This window comes from Alosa pseudoharengus, unplaced genomic scaffold, assembly GCF_046254945.1.
Source record: "Alosa pseudoharengus isolate Yale_2024_CS ecotype anadromous, Long Island Sound unplaced genomic scaffold, YU_APseudo_1.1 YU_APseudo_1.1_scf_12, whole genome shotgun sequence".
In the NCBI taxonomy this organism is placed as follows: Eukaryota; Metazoa; Chordata; class Actinopteri; order Clupeiformes; family Clupeidae; genus Alosa; species Alosa pseudoharengus.
The window spans coordinates 30590667-30617880 of record NW_027468587.1 but is presented as its reverse complement, the minus strand read 5'-3'; the positions used below and the strand labels follow the sequence as shown (position 1 = coordinate 30617880).

At 42.9% G+C, this 27214-nt stretch overlaps 2 protein-coding genes across 3 annotated transcripts in view; one reads left to right on the top strand and one right to left on the bottom strand.

The window, feature by feature from the left end:
• The window catches only part of znf385d (zinc finger protein 385D), a 68957-nt gene extending 52285 nt beyond the window's left edge, over positions 1-16672 (bottom strand). The window contains exon 1 of the mRNA XM_076279511.1: positions 16619-16672. The gene's annotated coding sequence lies outside the window, so the exon portion shown is untranslated. The remainder of the gene's footprint in view (positions 1-16618) is intronic.
• Positions 1-27214, top strand: part of septin7b (septin 7b) — a 407282-nt gene that overhangs the window by 310094 nt on the left and 69974 nt on the right. The gene's annotated exons all lie outside the window — the stretch shown is intronic.

Genomic DNA, 27214 nt, shown 5'->3' with positions numbered 1-27214 from the left:
CATGATGACCTGGTGTGAGCATCAGTATCAGCACCACACACACACACACACACACACACACACACACACAGTCACCTATCTTCTTTCATGCCCTGTCAAGGAATTCATAAGGACATGATATATGGGCACAACTCACATGTACACACATGGTGACACACACACACACACACACACAAATACACACACAAGCACATTGTGCCCCGTGAGGTTGACCATGACAGAATGACAGTCTCACACACACACATACACACACACACACACACACGCACAGACACAGACACAGACACATGCACACACACAGACACACGCACACAAAGTGACAACAGAGCAGTATGGCCCTGGCATTGCTGGATGGCCCGCCCTTGAGGAATTTCAACAAGCTGTTTATTAGGCAGACACAGATCACCCACTGTAATTACCAGACAGGGTGCTGCATGCAACGCTTTGAATGATTACCCCAGAGGAGAGAGAGAGAGAGAGAGAGAGAGAGAAAGAGTGGGAGAGAGAGAGAGAGTGGGAGAGAGAGAGAGAGAGAGAGAGAGAGAGAGAGAGAGCTGGCTGCCCTGTTTGAGTAATGTCTGCTGGTTGCTGCTCTGCTGACACCTGGACTCTGGAGAGGTTATCAGACCTGTGCACATCCCAAACAAAATAAATTCCAGCATCCCGGGTAACAACGTTGTGAAATAATAATAAATAAAAACAAGGTCACAAAGCAAGAGAGAACGCATTAAATCTGTTTAAAATGTAAAATAATAGGATTGCAGATACCCTGGGTGTCGGCATGGTCTATATATGATATTAGGGCCAGTAGGGCTTCCGACTGAACTACATTAATTTGAACTGAAAGAAACATTCGAAATAGACTGCATGTGTTCTTTTTTCATAGAACTCTGCATAGAACTCGGTGTACAACTGCAGGCAGACCAACACGAGAACACTAATGGAGAACGACGCGAAAACAAACTCAGAAGCATGAGACACAGGGGAGAACCCCAAAATGAGCCATCCCACATTATTCCTCTAACATTACCGGACCACACACAGGGCTGAACAACAACAACAACAACAACAACAACAACACACAAACATGGACACAGTTTCTGGCTGAGTGCAGTGATCTTTAGCCGCAGTCTCTTAACGGCTTCACTACCCATAAGCCCAGCTGCCAGTCGGTGCCTGTGATGTAGTTCACACTGCTACACAAGCTTAAGGGGGACATGAGTGAGATGTCCCCTCTTCCTGGAGAGGGCCTGTTTCATTTCAGTGAGGACTTCCAGGTGGTCTCAGTGACAGGACAGAAAAGGGAAGTGTGTATTTTCTCAAGACTACATTTTTTCAGTATAAAAAGAGATGAGCTAGATATGTGGAGAACCAAGTCAACACACTTGGCTTGCTGCAAGCCTGACAAACTCGGTTACCGAAAAATTCAATTATTTCATTTGCCGGGGTGTCAGCTTGTGGCAAAAGCAGCTTCCCCCTTTTGACAGTTTTGTTGAAAAATTACTGGTGATGTGAAGAGCATAAAAAAATGCAATGGTAATTGAAATTTCATTTGTGAGAGATTTAAATAATGAGATCCTGGCACTGTAGAGCAATACCCAATGGTGCAATTTAGGTCTCCATTGTGTAACTTATTTATATTCATGTTGATTTTATGTTTCATTGTTTAAGTTACGAGCCCTCTCCATGTGGAATATCTGGTGAGTGTTTGTTGAGACATTAAGAAAGCAACATCAAACCATTTGGGGTATTGGGGGATACCACAACTGGCTATAGCACAACACCCTTTCCACAAAGCCCACTACCCCAGCGACATCTCTGTGACTGGATCAGAGTCCACACTGGTTTGATATGGCATTAGAAATAGCTACAACAGTGTTCCATGTGCTCGTAAACACTTTATTGTTTTGTTGTTTTGTGAGGCAACACTGCTGCGGTCTGGCTCTCTGGGTGTGTTTCTTTCTTTTCTGTTCTGTTCTTTCTCTTTTTTTCTGAAAAAAAGTGGGGGGGGAGAGATGAAATCAGTGCACACTTTAAGGGGGGGGGGGCTGGAGCCTTTTGGCTCAGAGTTAAAGAGACTCCAGTGCCAGCTGAGGCCAGATAGAGAAAGGGAAAAAAGAGAGAAAAGAGAGAGAGAGAGAGAAACAGCAACAACATGAGACACGCAGCTGTAGGGCCCTGCTTGGGAGATTACGTTTCCTTCCTCCACAGACTCGCTCGACGCGCTTCGCCAGCGCGCTTCACTGAGGCAACTCCGATAGAGATGGCTGGCCACTCTTTTCCTAATCCTCCTCGTGAGACCGCTCATTTGCTGTGGTAATCATGCCATTTAAGGAGCTCAAAATGTTAAGCCCAACCAAAGCCAATGGTAGTAAAGAGACTCTGGAGAGACATCAGAGTTCTACACCAAACTACCTTTACTGAGCCCAAACAGGGTTTACGAGTGCATTACCAAATAGTGACTAAGAATAAGGTGTAATCTAAGTATTGGTTTGTTTTGACAAAATGTTTTATGGCATTCTTGCTTTATTTTTGTGCTTTCTTATGAGGAAACCAAGTCATGGCTTATGAACGGTGTATCTGCTATCAAGCTTCTACCCCTTAATGGCTCAGCAAGGAATTTGCTTTAAAGCCATCAGGTTGGCTCCTTGCCAGAGCACAATCTCTGCATTAGGGTACATCAAATAAATGCTAAAAATCTGCCTCATTCAAAACTTTACACGTCAGCTTTGGGGAGCCTTAATCCTAAAGGTCCCTCTTCTCCTTTCCTGACACCAGATGTTCAGATGTTCCTCTGTCAGATGAACTTTTGACTCTCAACCTAAACAAAGTCAGCAACATACATACAAACATGCCGAGGATCCACAGTTACAACAGTCTGAGAATTCAGCTTGAGAAAAAAAACTGTCTCTTGTCCTGTCTTTTCTTAGTTCATCCCTCTACTCTCCTGTCCTGCCAAAAAAGCATAACATACATTTAAAATTCTAGGAATCCCTTGAAACAGCTGAGGCTTCGCTTCATCGACTTTATTCTGTTGGGGTTATTCCACATCAGTCAGATATCCTGTTGTCCTCTACACTTAAGCAATACATCACAACGTAGACAAGGACAAGGTATGAAAAAGAACCGTAGCATTCAATTCAATATTTGAATTCCATCCAGAATTGCTATTTGTGTGTGTCAGGCTAAATCCAAGAAGGATTTCCCCCGTTGCATTACAGCCAAATCCTTTCATTTTTGTTTCTTTTACTCCATTTCATTATTTATTTCTATTGTTTGGCTGTTTCTGAGCAGTCAAAAAATAACTGAACAAAACGCATAGAAAACCTGCACAGTCTTTCCAAAGAGGAAGCGTGGAAACCATTGAAAACCCCACTGTGCAGGAGCTGGGAATTCTTCCCAAAGCCAGAGGACACTGCATGTTTAGAATTAGGAAAAGCCTGGTAACTATATTCCCTTTTGTCGTCCCTTCGTCAAACTGGCTAATTTACAAAGAGCTTGTGGTCAATCCAGAGCACCACTTAGGCATTAGCAGGCGATCTGGCGTCTGCCGGCCTCTTCTTCAGGGATAATGTGGTGTGTTAGCAAGGGGGGGAAACCTGTACCCTCTGCGGAAGATGCTTGTGATGATCTGATTACTCCACATGTGCCCCATTTGACAAAGACAGAAGGGGAGGGGGGGGGGGGGGGGGGGGGGTTGGGTGGAGGAAAGAGGCATTGTAAAGCAGGACTGGATTCATTCAAGAGTTATGGTTCCATCGTAAAAAAAAAACATACTATGTTGGTAACACCCACCTGTTTCATATTTTGCCACATTCAAACTTGGCCCAAAATATCAGCGAGAACAGTAACCCTGAGAGAAAGAGAGGGACAGAGAGAAGAGAGAGAGTCTGAGACAGGGTGCAGGGATGGGAGAGAGAGAGAGAGAGAAAGTGAGAGATGAGAGAGAGATGGAGAGAGATGGACACAGACCACCACCCCTCTTCCCCTCCTCCATCCCTGAGGAGAAACGGTCTACCGGCTGAATTCCAGCAGACTCTGGTCCCTCTGGATATTTGTCATCCCTCATCTCCCCTTTGATCCCCGTGCAAATCTCTGCCTCCCAAAGCTCCGTCTCTCCACCGGCTCCCATCAGCCTTCTCTAATTAAGACCAGGCTCCAGCTCTGGGGCCATGCTGCGCTTTAAAAAAAAAACATTTTACATTGCGCCTTCTCTCCAAGTCCAAAAATAATCAGCCTGGGCTCACTTCAGCATGAGCAAATAAGAGAGAGTATGTGTATGTGCACTCTTGTGTGTGTGTGTGTGTGTGTGTGTGTGTGTGTGTGTGTGTGTGTGTGTGTGTGTGTGTGTGTGTGTGTTAGAGAGAGAAAGAGAGAGGAAAAGAGAGACTGGGATTGACAGAGAGAAAGCGAGAGAGAGAGAGTGTGGAAGAGAGAGAAAACTTAATTTGCTTTTCAACTTTTGCGCAAGAGTGGACGCTGAACCCTTTAATTGTGGACACACAGCGATGGGGTCCAGTCTGTGTGCATCACATCCCTCAGAAACATCCCACTGATGCCATTTTACAGTCTTAATTAACATGCAACACAATGCATGCAACACGCAATAATGAGTCTGATTTGGGCCAGAATGAGAAGTCAACAAACAAGCCTGTGATGCATACAGAGGTGGCAAATGTTAGAGACACAAGTACATATTTATTCATTGCACTTACATCACAACAAATCCGCATCCCTTGGCTTCACAGCATCTTGCTCCCAGTTTGACAGAATGCACAACGGTTTAAAAAAGCATGCACGCCTCATGTTGCATGGCCGTAACCATGGATACGGCAGAGTATCACTGAGAAATTAGTGTTTGAGCCATTTTTCCCCTTCCCTCTGAAAACTGATAAAAAAAAGGCAGACTTATCAGCAAGCCAGCTTGAAGCACAAAAGACATCTTGAAAAATAAGCCCCATTCAAAGTGCTGCATGTGCTGTGCTCTATACATTACACTGATAAAGAAAGAGTCAATTGTGGGGATCTGGAGACATCCATGGGCCTCTGGTATCTCTTTGCCCTTTGTTATTTGCTTAGCAGAGCGGTCCTCGAGGTGAACCCCTTTGAAGTGTCTTGTGAAGCGGTGAACACTCCATCAGGAGAGTGGGGGGGGGGGGGGGTGCGGGGTATAAGTGCGGAAGAGATGCAGTAAAACACAGAGGCGCGCACTGCCCGCACCCTCTCCCTCGTCCATTATCCGCTATCTCCGTGTCGGACGGGGTCACCTCATTTCACGTCTCCCCCACTCCGCTGCCTCTGACCTTCCACTGAACAATGGAGGCCATGACTTTCTGCATGGCTGATGGAATCTCAGCCACCACAGTTCAGTCACCCTCTCTCTCTCTCTCTTCCTCTCTCTCTGCATATCTGTCGGTTCCCTCTAGCCATCCATCTCTTTCTTACTCTTTCAGCCACTCTCTGTCTATGTCTGTGTCTCTTTCTTTAATGTCCAGATTTCCCAGACATAGATGACGCCTTGTCCTCTATACTAAAAGAAAACTTCAAGGAAGAGTTCCATTGAACCAGAGCATTTAGCCAAGGATAATACTGTCTGTTTCTAGGAAACCAGGCCTTAATGTTCTGTTCTTTATTCTGTTCTCCATCTCTCTTCTTTTTCTCCCTGTCTGTCCATCACTCTTCCGGATTCCTTTAACTACTCTGTCCCTGTCCCTTTCTCTTTCTCCATTTTCTTCTGTCTATTCTTGGTTTCTTTCTCTCTTCCACTCTTTGCCTGTCTCCATTTTTTCTCTCCCTCTCTCTCTTTCTCTGCCACCAGGCTCTCCCATCACCCCTTATAGTCCTGATGAAACTCTACATGTAAAGCATTATATGTTTTTGCACATTCTTTGACAACCCTCTTGTGGCTGTTCCCCCTGTGCTTTCAATTCTGAAGCTGCCCTGCATTGTTAGAAATACAAAACAGCTATGTTTACCTTGTTTATAAATGTTTTGTTTGCAAATGAGATTTCTTTCACAGCCCTGGGATTTAACTGGGGCTGTTGGCATACATTTTGAAAAGGGAAAAAGAAGATTAATAGCAAATTAGGTGGATCAGATAAATAATGATATTCAGCTTTGGAAATCAGAATGTTTGATTTCACAAGACTTTGATGCTCTGGGGTACGTAGCTGCAGAGCAAGATGTTCTATGGAATATTACTGGCAGGAATGTTGTGGAAATAACAGAGCTGGAGGCCAGCTCATTAATTACGCTGCATAAATTGGATAGAAATGTTCCATTACTGTATGCCTGTGATCTTGCCAAGATTCACAAAGTCCTGATAAATAAAAATGAAAGTTACTGTTCAATCTGAGAGACAGGGCTGGACGTGTTTTATGTCGAGTCCTGAAGGGGAAAGTGTATTGACAAGAGAATTCTGTTGTTGTCTGAGCATTCCAACGTTGTCACTGTGTGGAGGGAAATTGGGCGTATGCTTACACGTAGGCTACAAGTATGTATGTGTCCAAAATGACAAGCTGCCACCCCTCACTCTCTCTCTCTCACACACGCACACACACACAAATGCACACACATGCACACACATACGCACGCACACACGCGCGCACACACACACATACGCACGCACACACGCGCGCACACACACACATACGCACGCACACACGCACACACACACATACGCCACACACACACACTCTTTTTGAGTCTTTCTCTCTCTCTTTCTTGCATTGTACTGAAATGACCCACACATAGGGACACATATATTAATATGCAAGTCTGTATACAAACACACCATGATGAATTCTCACGACAGAAAAATGAAAACATACAGTACTTGCTGCATAAGCTGCACAACTCCATTCTGTTCCCATACATCTATTACAGCACAGCAAGAAAACAACCCTTGCACGAATAGTCTGTGATGACAGCAATTCCCTTATTGAAACCACGTCATCCCCCTCCTCAGTTATACGATACACACCGGGGAAAAAAGAATTGCAAAAATGACAAGCAAAACATTTCCAAGAAAGAGGAGGATGTCACTGTTCTCAATTACTATCATTGTAAGAAGATAGCATTGCATTGTGACAACACCACAGCCTATGGGAGCGAAACAAAAAAGCACACTTGTCCCAGCCAACCACATCATCGCACTCTGACGGCGATCTGGTCTCCATAAAGCTTACATAACCAGACGCCATTATTCATCTAGTGCAAGCCACGTGTTGGACTAATTGACAATAATGGCGACATTTAGGATAAAGTGTAGTAACTGTGGAAACCAGCAGACTTTCCAGATGTTTGTCTTATCCTGCATTCGTGGCTCATTCCCTCAAGAGAAACACATTGTGTTTGGATTCAAATCTGGCACATTCCTGGATAGTTTGCCTCACCTGAGATTTTTCGTAATGAGCCGGAAACTGCTGCACGAGGTCTGACGAATCCAAATGTGTGTGTGAAGCTCTGAATCATGTACGACTTACATAACGTGCTCACATTTGCACCACAGTTGCTCTTCCTGACTCATAACCTATCACACGCAGAGTCTGTTCCATCACCTACGAAAATGTGTTCAACTTGTGTATTTTTTTTTTGCTTTGATGCTTTTGCTTTGTTGTTTCCTAATCCTCAATAATCCTGCATCATATTTACAAGCAATACTTCACTTTGATCCAAAGCTCAATGTCGGCTCTCCTGCTCAGCAGCCCTCCCCATATGCAGCGGTTTTGGGGTTGCAGGCAGCAGGGGCTGATGAATGGTGGGACCTTCTGGCCCGAGACGGGGCTGTATTCAAAGCAGGCGGTGGAGGGGAGCAGGGAACGCGCGCACACGCAGTAGGGTAATAACAACCTCCTCACAATTCATCACGCAAACTTGTCAGAGCGGCAGCTATCCCTGACGCCACGAAAACCTTGCGCCATAAACGCATTCTTAAGCGATGTTTTGTTTCTTTCTTCCATGTCCGTTGTCCTGATTTTCTTTCTTTTTTCCTGGCTCTTTTGAATACATTTCTCTTATGTAAGGTATTGACACACACAGGGATGTGTGGGTTGTATGGCGGGGCGTGCATTAGCGGTGGGGAACGTATCAATCATGAAATGCCACGGCCGAAGCCCATCCATTTGGAGGCCATCTGCGGCGGCTTAAACCAAACCACTGCTGGGCTTGACACTAGCCAGCACTCGCAATGTCAGGGTAAGGTCACCACGTTACTGGTCACAGGGTCACATCTGAAGAGAGAGAGAGAGAGGGGGAGAGGGTCACATCTAAAGAGAGAGAGAGAGAAGAGAGAGAGTTGAGGAATAAACAGAACAATGGAGAGAAAGAAAGATTGGAAGGAAGGATGGAAGGAAGGAAGAAAGAAAGACAATTACAGATTTCCTCAAGGTGAACTGGATCTCGCAAGTGTTAAATTAGAGTGTGTGAGAGAAACATCTCAGGTGGGAAGATCCTCGGCAGATGATCTGTGCCGAATGCGAGAAATGGAACAGTTTCCTCCAAACAGCAAGCACTGCCCATTATGAGGACATACTGCTGTTCCGGTGAGAGGCGGTACCTGGGCTAAGGGAACGCAGTGGTGAGAGGAGGTAGACGAGGGAGGAGAGGGGAGGCGGAGGAGTAGTTGAAGGGGGTGGGGTGGGGGGCGTTCATTACACGCACCAGTGCTCCCAACACAGGCCTGTCTCCCAGCACAAACCATCACTCACACGCTGCCTGTTTCTACTGGAGGCCAAGAGACACGAGCCATCACTCTTACACACCCGTCCCCTATGGGGACAAAAGCATGCCTCAGCTCCATATATGCAACAACAGAGACACACACACACACGTCTGCAGACACCGAAACCCAGACATGGTGAAAACACACATACATATGTAATGTATATGAACAGATATGCCCAGGAACATGATATACACACACACAAGCACACAGACACGAGTGGCACATGCATGTCTCCCATAACTGTCATGACTGCACTACTCTCTCTCCCTCGAGTGCAAATGCAAACCAGAAAAAACAGGTTAACAGCCATTCCTGTTACCAAGAGGTGCTATTTACCAGTGTCTGTTTGTTACAGCAAAGCCCTGATGACATGACAGTTAGAAATAAATTGATTAATCAATGAAACGTCCATTTCCTTAAATCAGCTCGCCGACTCTGAGGTTATCACCAGCTCATTGGTATTGACGATACCACAGAGGATTTGGCTCAATTGAATCAATGTTTGACTGGATCAAGTCAGCCTCGATTCAAGTGAGGAGGCCTGATAAATTGCTCCCCGGCCGTGTGGCCACAAACACCCCCCTCCCCCTCAACCCTAATTACCAGCAGTCGCCGGATGGAATCCTGGAGCAGATAGCATTACAAGCGAGCACATCATCATTCATTATTACGGCCTGGCCATCAATACCTGATTACCTCTACTGTCTAGCGAGAAACAGGAATAGGAATCCACTCCTCAGTAAAGGAGAGCTTATGGTGGACAGCTTCCATAGGTGGTGTGTGTCGGAGTGTCTGTTGTGTAGTTTGAGCTTTGGCACGGAGATCATCATTGCATTACCTGTGTCCCATGTGAATGCTGTACAGCTGTGTCCTTGAACAAAGCACTTAACCTGAAATTACTTTAGCTATTAGAAGGCATTAGAAAGAGCATGTTGTGGCTGAACATAGAGTGTGTCCACCAGACAAATATCAATCTTTAATTGAAAGTCACGCAAGGAAAGAAAAAGAGGAAAAAAGCCGCATTGCCATGGTTTAATTTGACTCGATTTGTTGAACGAGATCTTTTAAAGCACTATGTGAGTGAGCTTAAGTGGAAAGAATGAGGTCAAATGCGGTCCTGTCGTGATAGAGAGAGAGAGAGCAAACGGCACAACTGTCACGAGAGCTGCCAGTTCTGTGCGCGTGGCTCTCCGTGCCAGCGTTTCCATGGCGTGCTCTCGGCTCGCCTTGTCCGATAGAGGCCGTGTCAGGCGCGGTTTCTGGGATCCAGCTTGAGCCGTCGCTGCTGCTGAGCTCTGGAGTCACCCGGCCAAAGACAGGGCTCTCCATACCCATGCAGCCTGTACATGTGGCACTCTTCAGCTGCCATTCCTCTTCAGGGAATGCACAACCAAACAGAGGTGCTGGCCAGGAAATTGGCTGCATCTGGTACCCAGAATGCCCTTGGCTACTTATCTCAGTGCATGTCACTTATTCACTTAACCCTGGCGAAGAAGGCTATTGCTGAAACGTCCGTTATGAATAAATAGTCTAAGAGACAAGTGTGTGTGGTTACTCTTCCTTGATTAAAAAAATCTCTATTTATAAAAGAACTCATATCAAATTAAACATAGATCATAGCAAGAACACACACACACATACATGTATATAAATATACGTTCTCCAGTTTTTATTATTTGAACCAACTGAAAAAAGAATTTTCTAATGATGTTATTATGTCCCTGTAATAAAGAGAGGAGGCTTGAGCTCCCATGCTGAATGCTACTCCCTAAACACCCTTCATTCCATTAGCTTTAGCTCATTAGCCCCAGATGTTTAGCACATTTGTGTCTGGATGATGTTCACTCACCTGTGACATGTTTGAGATATTTTATCAGTGACACAGAGCCTGTGGAAAGTAGAAAGGCCTTGTTCTGTGCATTTTCATAATGATGGTTTAATATGTACAACAGTGTTACCACAGTTTTGTCACATTAATCAAAATTCTAACTGAGCATGTATTCATGTATTATTATAGGCCTACTATAGAGAGCAAACAACTGTGCTTTTCCTTGCTTGCATTTTTTGTGTGGTTATTTATCAAGTAGCATAACAAAGCACTCCACCTCATTAAAAATGTATTGCCCTGATGGAGAAAGATAGATGGATTGACGCAGAGAGACAGAGAGATAGCAAGCGAGAGAGGCAAAGTATCTCCTTGGCAATGCCGAGGTCATCTATCTGCTGCGGACTCCATCAGCTTTGAGCAGAGATTACTCCACAGATGGGTTCGGCAGAGAGGCAGTCGTCGGGACTTACTGTCAGCCAGCTCCATCTTGTTTATGAGGTCAGAAGTCCCCTAGACAAAATGAAACCCCGTCCTGCTGCTTGGAGATGACTAAGAGACCGGCACACGGGTGCGTGTCGATGCCTTTCTCGTCCTGCCGTTGATCCTGCCCGGTGTTGTGTGTCTGGTTGTCAGCCGTGACTCAGCTGGTGGAGGTATCAGCCGCGTCTCCTCCATGCCCGCCGGATATCCAAAGTCATCGGGGAGCAAGATGCCTTTTCCACTTAGTCTTAATCTCGCCTTCGTATCCACACTGCGTCGCACACGGCACCAGCGGTCTCATATTGACACGACCACATTTGTTTTGGCTCCGCTAGTGGAGGATTGCTCACCATCCTGGCCCCTCCAAATCCACTGGGGTGACTCAGTAACACCTCATTCCTTTCTGGCTTAATACTCCATCTTTTTCATACAAACCACCGCCACCACCGCCCCCATCCTCTTCAGAAAAAAAAGTACTCCTCATCGGGTAATCCAGATGAATTGGGAGTGTGTGTGTGTGTGTGTTTGTGTGTGTGTGAGGGAGGATTACCTGACCTCACAGCTGTGAACATTGGATAAACAGCCTAAAACTCTCCAGGGATTGAGGGGGAGTCTCATTGGCATGTCTTAATTCCTCTTTCAATCCACACTTAACCAACAATCTGGTCAAAGAGAAGCAGAGGAAGCAGCTGAGACCTGTGCAGCTGGAACTGCTAGAGGACACAGACGCAGATAAAGACCTGAAGCATGAGCTAAATCCATTACATATCAAAACCCGATTGTGAGACTGTCGGAATTACAGTACATATGGCTCGTTTTTATGACCTCTTGGATGGTTAGCGGGAGCTGAAGTCTGCTCAATGTCTGGACTTGTCTGGATGCCGCCTGAATGTGTCAGAAAAAATGAGATATGTAAGGGTAAACGATGATTTGTCTCACTGTTGTAACATCACATGTCCTTTGTGGTCTATCAGAGGCTTTGTGGAAGAGAGAAGCAGATACCACACATTCACTTAAGAGATTAGTACTGTATGACGTATCTCCCAAAATGAGTGAGCAACTGTGTGTGAATAGAATAAAGTGAAATGAGGAGTCATTCATTTGTTTGCTGTCATCACCAGACGTTAGTACTGGCAGAGTCGGCTTTCCAGGCAGGAATAAAAAAGTACAGCTGTCACAGTCAGAGCTGATAATAGACAGCAAAACATGATAAAACAAAATGTCCTTTAGGTAAAGTATTTTTTTTACAGTCTTTCATATTTCCTACTAGTGGAATAGACATAATTTGTGATCGCTTGTGTCGGTTCTGAAACTCTGTTTGCCAAGTTACTTGAGCACATACCAGATTTCTTGGACACACGCCAGCTGTGTTCACTATGACAACCAATATCAGCCAAAACAGCATTTTGCAATTCATATAGTCCTCTCTGCTCACCTGGTGTGTGATATAAGGGACTAGGACTGTGTGTACAGGTCATTCTCAGGACTACTATTATATATGTCTCTAATCACAGTTATTCTGTCAGATGAGAATAATGTTCATGACTTCACCTTTAAATTATAGCAGAACCTCTCCAATGAAAACACAGAACATTTACACTATGTGCACTGTGGCTTTGATGAATCCTGACCTTTGACGTTGAAAAACAGCCCCTCCATGTACACATGTAAAGCACAGTCCTCATCGATTGCAATGCTCATAAACTGTTTGACCCGCAGGCACTAACTCTGATTAATTTCCCTTCCCGCAAACTGCAAATAGTGTTTTTAATAAGCTACTCTTGTGAGCCGTCTATGAGACAGATAGAAGCCACTTCAGATGCTGGAGGACCGGGCAGTGTACTTCTCCGACCGTAATCACATGTTAATCAGATACCAGACCGCATGTAATGGAAGGAGACCATCTGACTTCCACCGGCGTGCTGCCGATGCCTGGAGAGAGTATCCCATCCCCCCCCAAGGACGGCACCGTGCATTAATTATTTACACCGTAAAGGCTCTGTCTCGAACTGATAAATGCGTGTTTTAAATTCCCAAGAGCTCCTGGTGCAATTTCGTTCGAGTAAAGAGCACTGTTGCTCAAGTTATCATCCACTTTATCTCCCCTGGCAACTACCATCCACACACACATTAAAAAACAAACCATAGCCTTGCCACTAAATGTAGAAAAGTGCATGGTACCACAGTGAGAGGCACTGTATTTGTTGGAAGTGATATCATAAGAAGGAAATGCTTTACAAATGAGAAACTCTCTGCATCCTCAACTGTTTGTGTATGTGAGTGAGTGAGTAAGCGAGTGTATGTGTTTGTGTCTTTAAGCGTATCTAACAGAAAGAGACACCAATACACCGAGTGGGAATAAACCATTCGTCCCCTATCTCTGTGCAGCCATTGGTTATACCAGTGAGAAGTGGGGTGTCACAAATCAAATCATTCAAATAACAGTGATTCTCAACAACAACAACAACAGCAAATTAATTGCAAACAGGGAACGCCCTGTATCCACAAGTCTACACATCTGCACTGACTGAGGCTTTCTCTAAGGCGTCTATCTCTCTGTTGCTCCACATGCCAGTCACACCTCCACCGCCCCCCAATGCTTATCACAAAATTAGCCTCGGACACCTCGAGTCACCGCCAACGGCGCAGCAGGCACAGCAGTGGGGCCCTCCGTCGCCGTGACCACGAGACGTCTCCTGTCCTCCTCTCTTTGAAGATGTCCGATGTGTTCGCCCTTCCCTCCGCTCTCCTGCAGCTGCCACGCTGCTCTTCAGGTAATGGAAGGCTCGCTTATCTCGCCCACCTCATTTCACCAGCAGCGGTCCGCCTTACCCAAAGACACGGTTGCCCTTTTCCTTGACGACGCTGTCACAGTGTGTGTGTGTGTGTGGGTGCATCTCTGTGTGTCTTCTGCCACTCTTTACAACTTCGCCACGGCAATCAAGTGAGGTAATTAGACGCGCTGGTACCACCGGTGATTAGAACGAAGGGGCCTCCAGAGACAACAGCTCTACTTAAAAAACATGGGGCATTATGATAATATCCCGAGCTATTTGGCTAATTAAACCTATGTGAAGTACCTCTGCCGAGTACGTTCACAGACACACGCTGACGTACAATGGCTAGTTAAGCGATGCACCGAGTCTTTAACACTGGGTTTTTCACTTGCCTACCCTGATCCATTACTGATCTTTTCCCTGGTAAAATGTTTCTAAAATGGGTTGAGGGAAGCTCTCTACTTACTGAAATACTCCCAGAGTGCCCTTTTCCCTTTCACTTTGCATCCCTTTGCCACCCTGGCAGAGTGTGAATATCAAAGACCTTTTTCAACAGTGATGTTGTTAAAGCAATCTAGACATCTGAGGACTCCTGCAACTAATTTTGCATAAGCTCAGATGTAAATATGGAGCCCTGTAGTCGATGACATACTGTAGCTGAAGTGTAGAAACCTGTTCAACTCCCTGACAATAGATTGACAAAATACAATCTTTGCTCAGCTGTTGAAAATTAAAATTAGCATTTGCATGCCTACACTTATATTGACAACATGATGAAAGCACAAACATTTGATCAATCCGATAAATGCTACACATGCTCTTTTTAGTGGACTTAGGCAGTTAAAAAATCATCCAGTACTGTGGAGCTACTCCAGTGACGATCTGAAATGCTCCCCTCAGCAATTCGCAGCTCTGAGACCTTACTGGCACTGGGGTTGTACCGAACTCTAGAATAAATGTTGGCACTTTGAAGGAAATGGAATTTCTTCACATCCATTTTTCACTTGACTACAGATCTGCTGATAGCTTACTTCTACTGAACTGTTCCCCCTGAAAACCATACACACCGACACACACACACACCCAACACACACACTCAGACACAAACACACACACACACACACACACACAGACAGGGCAGACGGTGACATGAGACGGTATCTAATCATAGTGTGCTGCCTTTTCATTCCTGTTCTCATGAGAAGCTCATAACTGTGGCAATGTGTGTGCAATGATTCATGAAAATATATTTTCTGATATCTGAGTATGATATTAATGGTAGGAATACACATGTGCCTTGTATTGCCATACCAAGGCACACAGAGAAAAAAACACTGACTTCTATCCTAAAGCAAAAGGCAGATAAATGAAAGATCACTTCCGCAGAATTCAGTGAGCCAATCCATCAGTGAACACAGAGACCTGTGCATTGTCCTCTGTGAGGGAAAAAAAAACGTTCAAAATGTACACATTCCAGCTTTGTGTGACAGCGACAGATGGCACATCCAACGTTAGCAATGTGTGAGAACAAGAGAATGGGGACCCGTGGATAACCGCCAACACAAATGAAAAAGGGTGCAGAGAAAACAAACAACGCCCACACAGTGGTCCAGCAGACGCGTGCAGCTTGTTGGATGACATCAGTTTACTGAATCAAATCCAAGGTCCTGTAACTGACATGCCATTAGGACCTATATTTTTTATGAACTGAGGAAAGGTGTTTGGTGTCGGTGCCACCGAGGGCGAGACTATCAACTCTCGGGAGAACAAAAGGATTTGGCCATAAATAAACATAGCTGAATTATTGTGGTTGTTTCCATGGTACTTATTTGCTAGATGACACATAACCCGTTAGTTTACACACACACACACACACACATTTTGAAAAAACACATTTTAAATAAAAGCTATGAGGATGACTAGTGTCCTTCACATGAGTATGGCATCAAAATCCATTTGAAGGTGATACCAAAACGACCACAAAACATACCACAAAAAGGCAAATTGTTGCACAGTGATGATTTAACTGCAGTGATTACATGTTGTCATATGGCTTGTCAAGCTGCCAGTCTGCATTGGGTGAATCCATGGAGAAATATGAGGCTTTAGGGCTAAACCAGAAATCATGACAATCAACCAAACTCCACTAAACGACCGCACAGAGCAAGAGCCTTGTAAGAGTTGCCCTGGGCCATACCTCTCCATGACAAAAGAGAATCACCCTAGACCCCCACTTATATTGGCCACTCCAGCTGTGCTACTACTGCCATCTGCTAGAGATGACTGGTACTGCACCCAAACTAATCTGACCTTTAGTTTATTTGAGGGTGTGCATACTTCAGTGAAAAATGTACTTTTATGAATGTTGTCATGCTTACACAAGGTTTAACACTCTGATGTATTAGATCAAGGTCTCACAATGTTAGGCAAGTTTTGCATGCAACAACACATTTCTAACATGTTTAATGGCGCTTTGTAATACTCTTCATCTTACTCTGCATTTCAGGAATATTTTTGTCTGCACTGTTCTTTACAGCTGCTTGATTCGATCAATTCTGAAAAATACTGTTTGGAAAGAAAATATGTCCAGAGTGAGATTCAACAACAGCTATCAGTTGTCAGGTATCATAGTGGTTACCAGTGTACCAGACACAGCACCAAGAGTGTGCATTTTTGGTGGACATCATGTCAAAAATATAGCCTAATTCTTTAAGTTAAACAAGACAAAAAAGAAACAGTATGATTTCAATTCACACATACTGTACACACGTAGCCTACTTCTGGGAGGTCGTTACGTCGTTACCTTACCTTTGTTTTCTTCTGTAGTTTGCCAACTGAAGAGCAGAGGACCACTGGACCCATGCCTGCATGCCATGTCAAATCCTCCTCTGGTCAGCTGGACTCACTGCAGCAGCTGCCTGGCTGCAGAACATTAGTGGTATCTATCAGTAGCAAAATTGTACCCCAATTACGCCAATCCTTTGCTAAATCAACTTCAAGCCCTCCATATGGAGAGCTTATCAGGTCAACAGGTACTCTAATAGTATAGCCTACCATTACCAGAAATTCAGAACAGTCCCTCTTATCGTCACCTCTTTACGAAACCTATTTGCTCCAAGAATGGTCTCTAGGGTCACACTGAGGGGTCAACACAGGGTTACCTCGGGTGAATTAGTGTAATAAGCAAACACAATTTTATCCACATTGTGCAGTCATTACTCTAGCTCAGGGCCCCTTTATGGCCAGTGTTCATGGCTCCCCAACTGGTGGAAATGTCAGATCAGATAAGTTCATCAAAAGCGGATATCCTTTGATTGCTGTAAACACTGGCTCGCCCTTCTGGGGTGGGGGTTATGATGCCATTAATAGGCTAACAATGACAATCTCTGCTCTATACAATTATAGTGTAAGATAATTGTACACAGTACAGGCTGTTCTATGAAATTGTCATGTGTTTGGGAAAGATGTAAAATGGAAAAGAGCAGAAAACTGTTATTTATTGTCACAATTATTTGGACAAAATTAATACTGTTCTGTGTGAATTTAATTAATTTTCCACATGTCTCCCAGTGGAGCCATGTCCTGATACCAAAAATAGGATATAGTTTAAGATGAACATCTGTTTCAAGCAACAATATGTTTCATGCTAACATCCAGGAATTACTTCCCAAAACTATTGTTATGTACTTTCTAACTTATTTTTAAGAACACAGAGAGTTCTAGGCTAGTGTGTTTTATTATAGCCTGTGCTGGTAGGCTTCATATCCTGATTATGATAAAATGAGTCATTACAATGATAGGGTATGTTGTAATTATGATGAAATGGCTCATTATCAGAGGACATATTATCAATGGACTCACAGTAATTGCTTGGTACACGTATCAATAATTGCGGAGTGTAAACAAACCTGCCATTGGAAAATAGCCTACTTGACTCAATTTTCAAATTTTCACAGAAAAAGTTTATCAGACGTTGGGAATATATCCTAGGCTACACGATCACCGACGAACAACCAGAGGTGAAGGTTTGTAATAAGGCATGCTTATTAGTTGCATGCCGTTCTGATTCAAAATAATTCGATAGCGCATTTCAGGATGCTCGGGCTATAGGGCTTAATTATTTTCCGATATTTGTTTCACTAGCCACTCCACCCAGCAACTGTGGAGTCGATTAGCCAACGTAGGGTACTATAAAACGACTAAATGAGTTTAGAGTTTTAATATAAAACGGATAACGCACTGCAGTAGGTTAATGAAATAGACTTACCTCGGGTCAGGAGCGAGATGGTATCTGAGGTCTCATGAGCTCGAGCGCATTAATATTCTAATCGTCATCAGCCTGCCGTCTCCGATCATTATCTGTATAGGTGAATGAATAAGTGCATCCAGCAACAAAATCAAGGGCTTTGGATAAGTAAGGACATTTCTTCACTTACGATTAGTAAGCTGTCGGTGTTTCGTGTAGGACTGGTTAGGCACGTGCCTTATCGACTACAAATGTAGGGATAGGCTATCTTTACACTCAACTGGTGTCATCGATTCAAAACGTGTCTGAAGTTTTAAGTCAAATTCAGGTCAATCAGGTTTTTCTCTTGTAACTATCTTATTAACTTAAAGAGATATAGTTATTTTATGACAAACACCTATCATTAGGCTGACTGGATTTTCCTGTTGTTACTTAACATTAACATAGCCAACTGTATAGGCTAGTACACAGCATAAAGCAGGAAAGCAAACATTGGCTGGTCTTCATCTGCAATTAAACCTGACAAGCTATGTACAACCCATAAACAAAGCAGTGCTGTAGTCAAGGAGCAGGAATTTTGTTGTAAATATGATCCAAAACATAAAAGCTGGGATTATAGGCTTACAGTTATCTCACCACGCCTGTCATCACTGTCATGCCAACCAGACCTTATGGAGTTCACTAGTCCACAGTCCACCTAAGACCATGTGTGTGTTTGTGTGCATGTGCAAGGTGACAGAAGCTTTTCCCCCCTTCAAGTTTTTGCGATAGAAAGGGATTCCTGTGGCCATCTTTCGTAAAACCACCAAAAAGTTGTGATGATTTCATGTGAAGTTGTGTAGCTCAACATACAGTTTGTTAATTTGATTACAGATATGTTATATAACAAGCTTCAAAGCTTATCATGGTCAATATTAGTGAGTATTGATATCCATGGGCAACAGGCCCCGCCCCTCCCATCTCTCATCTGTTCACCTTGCTCTTAATTCATTCATTCTCTTATAGAGTTATGGTTTGTATGTTTATGACTTTTGTTAATATGAAAAGGCATTATTTTCATAGTTGATATAGGATATTGTTTGTTATTATAGGGATTGTCAAAGTTTTTTTTTTTTTTTTTTTTTTTTTTTTTTCCCGTCATCTACTTCCTGAAATTTTGGTCAACGATACCCGGGGCACCGAAACACCGGGGCACATGAAATTTGGTGGGTATGTAGCCCCACTAGACTTTTACGGAAAAATTTCGTTTGGTCCCCGGGGGCCACTCCCCCTCCGCGCTGGGCCCCCCGAAACCCAAAAAATGCAGTTTTTCCTAAATAACTACCTGAACCGTGGCACCGAGGATGAAGAAATTTTTATGGTATGTTGGTCTCAAGGGCCCACATCAACTTAGCCCATAATCACTCATTTGTGATTTGCACCCCCCCGGTAAAAAATGAAAATGCAATATCATTCTGCTTTAATCGCCCCTCTCTTCAGTAAAGACGTTCAGAACTGCACCAAATTTTATGTGTATGATTAACCTGACATTCTCTGGGGGTATGCCAAGTTTCGTAGAATTTCATCCATGGGGGGGTCTAAAAAATTAAGTTATGTGTACATTTAGTGACTCTACACTCATTGGCCTGTAGATGGTGGTGCACACATATACACATGCACACACACACACAGGCACCCACATACTATCGGTATTAGAACGGCTGATACATAATTACAAATTCAGTAGGATTAAAAGAAAGCCAAAATAAATATTCATCATCATCATCATGGCTGCATTTCCAGTATTGGCGATAAGTAGTCGTTTGTCCACTAGATGGCGCATCGTTGCAGTGAGACGTAATTTTGTTGGAAGTTAATCTAAAGTGGGTTAGAAAGACACTATGCTTCCTACAAGGACAAGACTGTAGGCTACAGTAGTTTACCGCAGAGAACGTCTAAGGGTAGGATGATTTCTGCATGAAATGTAATTCCCATTTCCTCTTGAAGCCGAAATAAATCTGAGAATGTTTATCGGACATGCTTGTTTTTTACTGCAGGTAGGCTACGTTAATCCTATCAATAGCAGAACGTAGGTAAAATAATGTTACCGTTAGCATGGTTGAGTGATGGAGGCCAATTTGATTATTGATGTATTTGTAGAAAACCATAAATGCGTTTATAGGCTACCAAGCAAATCGATAACAGCACTAATTGTATCTTTCGACTGTCATCTCATTTGCTTATGACCATAACCTAGGCTACTAACAGGAGCTAAGTGAGTTAGCCACAACACGTTCGCTACGTGATGGTTTTTTAATGGAAAATATATAGGCCTAGGCTACCTGAAAGATAACCTGTCTATGATCCCGTGATGATCTACATCTCCATTTAAACCAGATGTTTTAGAGCGCACGTTGAGATGTATTCAGGGCAGGGCTGTACCTACACATATTTGTTGCACGTGCTACAAAAATCATTCTTTGCGATGGATGATTTAGTACCAACGTTACACCGGTCAGATACAGTTTTGCCTATGGCTATTCCGTGAGACTGAGGCGCTTTTTGTTTGTTCGAAGTGCGTGTTTAGGGTGTGAGAGGGGAGTCGATGTGCTTTGATTCCAGCTTGGTAGTTGTAGTCTATGCGATTAAAAAACACGTGTGTGTGAAGTATCCAAACAATGATAACGCTTTCATTATGGCTGCTTTAGCCACAGACCTTGAGTTACTGTACAGTGGGTTGGGTTCCATTTAGAAGTGTCCACTTCATTCGCCCTTTCCGTGATTCACAGCTACGTGAAATGTATTACTACTGATATGCAAAACTATTAACTTTTCGCCAAGAGGTGGCAGCTTGATACTGTAAGGTGTAAGCCATTGGTTCCAACGGAGATTTTATTTGGGTCGCCAGCATAGCCTGGTGACAATTTGTGTTGTGTAATAGGCCTAGCATAGGGCCTACCTTATATAGCTTATAGTTTGTTAACAGTCACGGTTTTGTCATGCAATGTCTATGCATTTTTGCATTTAGAATAGCTCTAAAACCGGGGGGCGAACACGTCGCAGGGGGGGCGCCAGTGCGTGGATATCTCAATCGCAAAATTAAACAATATTTCTATCGGGCGCCTACCATGGACTAGGCTGGGTGAAAATCAAAAGATTGCGTCAAAAGATTGAGCTTAACCATGGACCTCATGGTTGCAAAATGCAAGGGAACATGAATCAGCATATTATTTGCACAAACAATAACGGAGAGTAGCTCTTCAACTTTGCCCGTTAAAATGTGTATGAACAGTCTCGCAACGCATTTCATGAAGGCCCTTTTGGACATGTCAGTTATTTGCACCACTGGGTAAAACGGCATTTTGTTTTAGACTACTGGTATTTAATTTGTGCATTGACAATAAAGCTGAATATAATTTGAACTAGATGACTAAACCTATGCATATGTAGAAGAAGAAACATTCACAAAAATCCATGACATGACCTCTCTTCTTGATAGCTGTTGAAAACTGCATGGAACTGACAGGGATTGTTTTAGTTTAATAATAAATAAATAAATACATTATGCTGCTACCTTCTGCTTTTCCCAAATACAATGTAGCCTACAGGTGTACCTTTCATCAGTCCAGTTGCAATGGATGGACTATGATGAACTGCCCTACTTGTGATTGTTTAGAGATTTTAAAGGTTTTATAACAATGTTACAGATTTTTTGGCCCAGAAACAAATCTATTCACCTTTGCAGCGCCAGTAGGCTACTTTGTGTGCGGAATGTGTGCAAACACACATTCGAAACAAGCATACACAAAAGTTTCAAGAGTGGGGGATGGAGTAGAAGATGGAGACAAATTCATTAATATGATTTATTTTCGCGGAATGGATGTGCAGGACTGAGCGGCGGTCATATTTTGTACCGCTACGCGGTACATCTAGTTACTATTATGCTTAATGTAGGCTTTTTTCCCCAACTTCATTTGATACTATCAACTAGTGTTCATAAACTATAAGACCCTCTGGTCAAAAGCATCTGCTAAATACCATAATAACCATAACCAGTAGATAAGATCTTTGAGATACAGTATGATATATAGATAGTATAGATAATATACCGTTCACTCACACCATATAACACAACATCAGTAGAGTAAAGCTACATGTCTCACAATAGTCCAATCCCAGATCCCATTCCTTATATCGGTATTTTGACTGACTAGATTGCTGTTTGCAATGTATGAGATGTGATATAGATCTGTGTGTGTGTGTGTGTGTGTGTGTGTGTGTGGTGTGATCAACACGCCCTTGACATCTCACTGGCCCTAGCCTGTCACAGCAAAGTCTACCTGTTTTTAATGGCAGAGTCTTTGGTCAACTGAAGCCTGAGCAAAGAGCAGACAGACCCCCTCCCTGGCCACCTCGTCACTTGGGCTCGGCGTTAAGCTGACAGCATTGTCACAGAGGACACACGTTTGAGAGTGACACGCCAACAACAGCCAAGTTGGGAGATGGCTGTGAGGGTGACAATGCCTTCAGACGTTCGCAGAGACGATCTAATGTGTCATCTAGCCCCACCTTGTGTTCAAATCTGAGTTCCTATAACAGTGTAAAGAGACTAAATGCTCAGTGATTTATTATGCTCAGTGATTTCTCAACACCTTTTTAAATCAGCTGAGATATTCGGCTATGCTTTTTCAACTAGCTTGAAGTATTTATGATTTATCCTTTATACACATGCAATATGTTTTCAATGCATAATCTTCTGGGTATTAGATCTGTCCAATAATGTAATGTATTTTTTCCTGTATGAAATTAAAGGTGCACAGAAGACAAGACATAATCATTCAATTAATATATTTTTTTGACAGATTCATTAGTGTGCAGTGCAGATGTTTGGTCCTAGTATATCACTAACCTCAGTCATTGATGTCCACAAGAAACCTTTCCGATCACTCTCTCATCTGACCCTCGAAAGATATGCATGCATTCTACAGAATAATAAAAAGGAATCTTTGAAAACAATATTTCATGCTCTAAAAGTTGTGTGTTGGTTTGTCTCCCTTGAAAATGCTTTGCTTATTTATCTTGACATCTCTTTTAAGCAGGTTCAAGACTCTGCTCTAGAACGACAAATATATCTGTCCAGTTGGTCTTCAGACAGATGAAAGCTGGGAAAAAGTCCAGGGATCTCACAACACCAATGAGCCAAAAAACACCTTCGCAGTCTCTACAGCACTCATGCTGGGGTAACTTTCCCAAGCTCTGCCGCCTGAAAAACCTATCAGCATATTTTGGACCATTTCTTCCTGTTTCATCTCATTTCATCTCTTGCTGATCAATCTCATGCTGAACAAAATGTCATGGACCAACAATCCCTAATAAAGAAGTTGCCTGGGAAAAAAATGACCTTTAGAACAATGACTCTATTAAAAACTTTACATTGGCAGAGTCATCTGTCCTAAATTCAGGGGCAGAAAAAAAGATGGCGTAAAGTAGATCAGGAACTTGATCAGGAATGGTCTCACTCACCTACCTAATGAGCTTTTATGTAATATTGTACAGTGTTGCAATAAAGGCCTAAGAAGGAAAAGAGGCTGCAACAAAATTACAAAATTAAGTATTTTTATTATACACAGATTGTGATATTTAGTTTAAGTTAAGTTTAGTTTAGTTAATACTTTAGTTTAGTTTTTTCTTCCGGATTTTTTATTTATTTATTTATTTATTTATTTTCTTCAGTCATTTTGTGTCAATGATTTTCGAGACACTGAAAGACCGGGGTTCACGAAACTTGGTGGACATGTAACCCCACAAGGATCACACGGAACCATTGTTTTAATGAACCATTAATTTACACCAGGGGTGTCAAACATAAGGCCCGGGAAGCAGGTTTCATACGGCCCCCGAGATGTTTTAGGTAGGAAGGGAAAATTAGAAAAAAAGATATTAACATTCAGTTGTCTTCAACAATGTGTAATGAGCAATATCTCTATGATATGATAAATTGATTAAACCTAGCACTAGGAAGGAAGAAGCAGAAAAACTAACATAGGGCATTTCAAAAGACAGCTGTATATGACAGTAGTACATTATTTGTACTTGTTTGCTCATAATATCATCAAATGATACTCTGATACACATGCAGAAAAATGATAATGACAGTGACGGCCCCCCACGAGGTCTCATTCCAACAAATCCGGCCCACTACCTAATATGAGTTTGACACCCCTGATTTACACCAACTGTACACCACAGTTTTCTGTGAATATCTCAAGAACTGTATGGCCTAGGATGACCTTTTTTTTTTTGTATGTTGTGTCAAGGGGCCATGTCAACCCATCCCATACTCATTTGAGGTATAGCGCCACCTAGTTAAAAATTAAAAAGCAAAAATGAGGCAGTGTAATCGCAGGTATCTTTGCTAACAGGTTCAAAACTGAATTTTAAGTGTAGGATCATTATGACAGCTTCTGAATGCATGCCAAGTTTCATGGAACTCCGTTCATTGGGGACCATACAGTAAATTAATATATGTGTACATTTAGTGACTGTACACTATGCATGCACACACACACACACACACTCATGAACACACGCAAACACACACATAAAGATACATGCACACACATGCAGGCACACATACACAGGTACTCACACACGCATGTATGCACACACACACACATAAACACACACGAAAAAAGACACTTGCACACACAGTATTCATGCAGGTGTATACACACATGCACACACTCATTTATAGACTCACACGCATGCACGCACACACAGGCAGGCACACACACACATAAACACATGCACAAACACACCCACATGCATACACACGCACACACACAAACACACACAAAAACACATAGCTCACACACACACACACACCATTACCCCCACGCACACACTCACAAGCGAACATACACACAAGACACATATACACAAACGCAAACGCTTTTGTATCATATCAATGAGCACCATTTGTAATCCTAAGTCCATTTGTATTTTTCTGAAATTTCGTTCAGCCTCAGTGGTCTCCCTGCTATCCTCATCTGCACTCTGTTTTATCTGATCCGATTCAGATTTGTTTTGGTACCTACTGGGTATTGCTGCCTATTGCACTATGCCTTCCAGACAGCTGCAGAGCCAACAGCCGGAAGCCGGCCCTTGGCTCCCTAATTCCAGAAGGTCTATTGTTGTTGAGGTTGTGGTCAGGTTGTCTCCCACCCACTCTCCGCAGCTGCCTATTCAAAAAAATTAGATAGAAGAGTTCTATCGAGATGACAGACATTATATGTTTTCCAAAAGTTAGGAATGTTTATTTAGGATTTTGTGACTCAGGAGAACGCTGACTTTCTAAACATAGTTACCAAACAGATAAGGATTTGCTAGTTTCTTTATACGGCCATGCAGTAAGTGTTTTGGTTTTTATCATTTTTGACAGTAAATAATCCATTGGGTTTTGGGAAAAAATAAAAAAAGCACTTTATAATATTATGACAATTATGTATTGACATACTGTGCTGAGAATGGTCAGTCCGTCTGTAAAATATCAAAAGCCACATATCATCTAGCATTCTACCCACTCCATAGAGGTGAATAGCCTTATGTGGCGAAGTACAATCTTGTCATCTGATGGCATTTTTCGTTTCCTCCCAAGTTAGCCTCTTCATCCTCTTCTGCCGTGTTCTCTCAAACTAATAGCCAGAACTAGCCGACCGGAAGATTGAGCACAAGGTGGAAAACAATACATTTCTAAAATGGGCGGAATAAGGTGAATAGGGTCCCTCCCTCCCTTTGAGTGGTTGTTCTTGCCTGCAAATAACTGTAGCAAATCCCACTCTTTGGCATCCAACTTCAAGTCAACTCCAGGACCTGATAATCCAACATCATTGAGGCACAACATTTCTGCATGATCTCATCAATCGTTTCACCCCACAAACAAACAAATGCCTGTAATCACCAGCCATGACAGCAATGAAACATAACACCAACAGAAACAAAACTCACTCTGAATACTTGGAAGAATACTTCTGAATAATTGGAACCCAACGATACAATACAATACAATATGATAAGCATTAGTTTCCTTGAAAGCATCCAGAATGCTCAGCCTAAAAAACAAAGACGACATGGAGAATACTAACATGGAGATGAACCATACAGAACATTCTCATAACATTTTCTTTGGGTACCCGGCATAGGGAGCAGAGATATTGAGAGTTGCTATCTATCCCACAGGAGTTAGCCAAACAGAGTTGCTATCTATCCCACAGGAGTTATAGCCAAACAGAGTTGCTATCTATCCCACAGGAGATAGCCAAACAGAGTTGCTATCTATCCCACAGGAGTTATAGCCAAACAGAGTTGCTATCTATCCCACAGGAGTTATAGCCAAACAGAGTTGCTATCTATCCCACAGGAGTTATAGCCAAACAGAGTTGCTATCTATCCCACAGGAGTTATAGCCAAACAGAGTTGCTATCTATCCCACAGGAGTTAGCCAAACAGAGTTGCTATCTATCCCACAGGAGATAGCCAAACAATGGGTATGGGGTGAAGACGGGATAGCTCCCTCAGGAAATAAACCTGGGTCGCACTAAGGTAAGAGACGGAGGCATTAATCCTTGTCTCCATGATGGCAGAGGGGCTTTCCACACACTTCCCACACACTACAACACAGAGCATATGCCATTATCATTTCTACCATCCATCCTTCCTTCTTAACCAATGACAGCCAAGTTCCACCTCCATAACAACATATATAACAACAGCATATTTCTTTCTCTCCCTCATGTGAATCAGCATTAAACACATCCTTGGGTAGTCCAATAAAATGACTTTGGATGATCTTATACAAAGCTGGTAGTATATGGTTATAGTGACACCAAGGTCAGAGGCTCTGTTTCAGTACAGCTCAGGTGGCAGTAAGTGTCATTATGATACAAGGTCTTCACGGTGAATCATCTGCTTCAGTGATAAATGATGCTTTAAATTGGCTGTCTGTGGACTCTGTACATGCTTGGGGATTTGTAATGTAATACACGGCCTTACTGTAACTTCAGGAACATAATGTATTTGTTTCACTCATCAAGTAAAGATAATTTCATGGTGTATGTTCGATAAGTAGCCTATTAAAAAGGAGCAATGGTGTGTGCTGTGCTGCTGTTTCATAAGATTTA